A 4,477-nucleotide genomic window follows, 5' to 3' on the forward strand; every position below is an offset into this window, starting at 1 on the left:
GCTATGTAAGTAGTGGCCAAAATTTGTTTAGGAAGAAGATAAATCCACGGTCTTGGTTTGTTCAACCAAACTATTATAAATGTTTTATTAATTAGTATCCCATTAGTTTCTCATAATAAATTATTAATTAATTTTTCATCATAAATGTCCCCTTAATTGATCTAATAAATACATATTTTTATTAGTAAATAATAATTTTATCCTAAAGTTCATTTAATAATACAGAACTTATGGTTGGTAGCCTAGCAACAAGCTGGGCTCCAACACCTTTTTGAATAGCTACACCTAATCTATGAAAAATGAAGCTACCAAATATATTGTGAAAGATACATATTAGTGGTGGTATTGGATGAAGTAGTGGGTAGTAGGGATATTAAAGACACAAAAATATTATGGTGGGTGTTGGTCTTTCCCTGGTGGTGGAAGAAATAGTGTCGATGGATGTTTTTAATGGTGGTGTGTGTTGGTGAATAATAGTGAACAATAATATTTTTGTGTCATTAGAAACACACAACATTATATTGTGAAAGATACAGTTAGCTATTTTTCGCACGATTGGTAAGGAAAAAACCAAATATTTCGTGGATGATACCAGATCTTATAAGGCAATATCTACCGCGCGCTGGATCACCCAAATAATACCCAGTCAGAAATATCATGACTTTTAGTGTTAAATAAAATTGATTACAATATAAAATAGAATTTAATAAAAACAAACCAATGAAATAAAAAAAATAGAGTAAATGAATTGACGACTTAAGTTTGTTCAATATAAACTTTTCTCATGACGTCTGTGATTAAAAATTAAAAAGCACGTCCAGTGGTTGAAGGTGGAAGCAACGGTGATGTGGGGGAAAGAAGTGGTATCAAGTGATATTTTGGATGTGGTGGGTGTTGGTGAAAGTAATATATTTTGTTAATAATTGGTTAACCTTATAAAGAATAAAAAATGTAGTGAATCGTCTTAATGATAACATAGACTCGGTAAAAATACATGACAATTAAAATAATAACTGCAAACGAATGGTACGAATCAAAATCAGTACACAATAAATGAACTTATTACTAAGTCGCACGGTTATGACACAAGTTATATTATAGCTAGGTGATATTTTTTTCGTGTTTCTTTGTTCTGTATTATAAAACAAAGTTTAACTAAGTTAGTTAATATAAAGAGAGATCTTGATTTGCCCTCCCGATTGATAAATCCACGTTTGTGGTCGATCCCATGAATACACGCTTTAATTGAGAAATAATGCATTACATATTCTCTTTTTCCCATCCCTAAAATCAAAAGCAAAGTGGAGAAATTTGATAGACTAAAAATAACAAACCTACATTCCCATGAAACTAAACAATTGATTCTCTCACTCACATCCAAAAGGAGGAGTGGACTTAAAAACTTTAGTTCCTCACTTTTGAGCAGACCTAAATCAGAAATAAATTTGGGAATTAGAGATAGACTGAAGAGACAAAAGAAATTAAATCCAAGAACATGCCTTCGCCCAACCTTATTTTCTTTGATGATTTGGTATCATCCTCGAAATCTTTAGTGCCTTAATTTATCAATTGTTTTTAGTATCATCCTCAAGATTTGTTTAGGGAGAAGATAAATCAATGGTTGTTTTAGTAAGTGTTTATAAGTGACGTCTATGATTGAAAGTTATAAATTCATATCCAACGGTCTTAATCTGTGCGCATCATTATTATCTCATTAATTACTCATAATAAATATTTTATTAATCTCTCATGATAAATGTCTTATTAATTATCTAAATGAATATATACTCCCACTCAATAGATAAAAACTATGATAATAATTACATCAATAGATATTATGGATAATCAGGGTGATGTTTGTGAATGGCGGTGCATGGAGCCCGTTGCGGCAATGCCGCTGGTGAAAAAGGTAGTTGTAATGGGCGGTTCTGGTGGTGGTATCACAATTAGTCAATATAGTAGTGTTCAACGTTTATTCGATGTCGTTATGACACAAATAACATTATATTTTACAGTTGTGCTTGATTATTTAGGTGTTAAAATAAGCTCGGTCAAATACAAAAGAAAAAATAATAATCAAAATGTATGAGAAACAACTGTCACTTTAAATAGTAACAACAAATGAATAACACCGGTCAAAATATTTTTTTTCACTTATTTTCGTGGCCGTTCCGTTACGGCACGGGCCAAGTTCTAGTCTTTTTACATAACCTAATACCTTTTTATAGGTTTACATTGCTTAGTCTCCAAGTATTTAGTTCGGTTCAAGAACCTGACCCGAAAACACGAACTAGCGTCCCAAACGTTCCCTTAGGCCTTCTAAGGTGTTAATACACGTTTTCCACTTGCTAAGTTCGCGAACCCAGTCCGCGAAATTCAAATTCCAGCAGATATTTTCGGAATTAAAGTATGAAACCCTTTCGCGAACTTTACTGTCTTCGGTATTCAATAAAAGCTTGTTTTGGCCACAACTTCTTCATCGAACTCGGAATGACCTCATTCTTTTTGAATTATTTTTATCTTTCAATTATCTTCAAGATGATGATGATAAATCCTTAATTTGAATGAGTTAAGATCCGTCTTTGGCCCGTCTCTTGATTTTGAGCGTTTTGCTCCTTTTCGTCGCACTTCTTCAACTTCTCTTGGACTTGGGCACTTGGATACTTGGAATACTTCTCTTCATAGCTCTTTTCAGCACTTTGTATCTCCTTTTTGGATGAATCACCTATTAGAGGCAAATAAGAGAAAATGAGAGTAATAATACGAAAACCTGCAAGAATAATAGCTAAAGCAAGTATGGAATGGACACTAAAATCGTATGAATTATGCACTTATCAGTGATATCGGGAGGTACACTCGTGATTAGGGATACACCAAATCAACAACAAGAAGAAGAATTTTTTGTTGAAGGAAAAGGGAAACAAGTTGTTGTTGCTTCACCTGAAGCTACACCTCAACCTCAAGTGAAAGGAAAGAAGCCGAGGAAGATACCTTCACCAAAAGGCAAGCATATTCCTAAAGGCAATAATTTGTTGCCTGCGAAGAAGAATGGTAGACTTTGGGGTGAGGCGCCCGAATCTACGGTCTTATTTGGTTATCCATATTCAGGGTCTGCTAAGGTTTGCCAAAGCAGGGTAAGAATCTCAAAATTTCACTTATTTTGCATGATTTTGTTCAACTTGATATTATTTGGTATAATTTAGAAATTTAACAAATTTGTTGTTTATACATTCTTTGTAGGATCATGAAATTGCGATAAAGAAACTGAAACATCAAAAGGGTGGTTATTGGCCGTTAGGTGACGAATGTAAAGAGGTTCGCGATCTTGTAGTGGATACAGGGCTAGGTAGTGGAACTCTCAACCATCAACATGAATTTGATTATATTATTGCTTATGCCTTTAGAGAGCGATATTGGTTAGATACCGATACTTTTCATCTTCCATTCGGCGAGATGACAATAACGCCGGATGATGTGAATCAAATCTTGGACTTCAACGTTGAAGGAAAATCTGTTTCTGAAGGTTTTGACAACAATATGAGTTGGGAAGACATTTATGTCCTTGTTAAAGACACATTTGGATGGGACCGAGTTGAGACGGAGAAACAATTTAAGTGGGCTGGTGGAAATAAACCAAATGAAGCAAGAGCAGGTGCATCTATACCTGTCAAAAAGATAATGTTGAAGAATCTGAAAGATATGTTTGGAGGAACACAAAAGGCTGCAGTAGAACGTAAGGAGGTGATAGATGAAACAAGAGCTCGTCGTACAGCCACCGCATACCTATTGCATTCCCTTGGTACCATATTCTTTCCTGATAACTCGGGGAATCGAGTAAATGTCCACTATCTACAATGGTTAAAAAATTTCCAGGAGACCAAAAAGTATGCTTGGGGGAACTGCCACCCTCGCTTATTTACTTGATAGTTTTCGAAAAGCTTCGAGGGTTGAAGCCACTGAACTTGCTGGGAATGTTGGTCTTTTTCAGGTAATTTATATAGTTTCGGTTTTGTTATATTTATCATTTTTTTATTGGTTTTATGTATATAATTTTTATGGTTATATATAATTTGTTAGGCATGGGTATATGACCACTTTCCGACCATGAGACCTTCTACATCTTGGTCAGACGATGAGACTGGTCGTCCTACAGGAAAAAGGTTTGTATTCACTGGTACCCAAGTAAAGCACAAAGAAGAGAAGATAGATGTTTGAAGGTTGAAAATGGATGCTCTCACTGTTGAAGATGTGATATTTGATCCTTACATAAATCTAAAGAAGGATCAGTTTGGAGAAGAGCGTGATCATCGTGTTTTTTCAAGTTTGGAATCCTACAACGGGCCTTTGTTTCATCCTCATGGGTACGTAATGGCCAATCCACGTCGATTTCTCCGCCAATATGGTTATGTGCAAGAAATAGTCACTCAAGAATCATTCAAATTGTGTGCTAATACTTCCTCCGTAAAAAGTGCCAATG

The sequence above is a fragment of the Papaver somniferum genome, chromosome 6 (genome assembly GCF_003573695.1).
Source record: "Papaver somniferum cultivar HN1 chromosome 6, ASM357369v1, whole genome shotgun sequence".
NCBI lineage: Eukaryota > Viridiplantae > Streptophyta > Magnoliopsida > Ranunculales > Papaveraceae > Papaver > Papaver somniferum.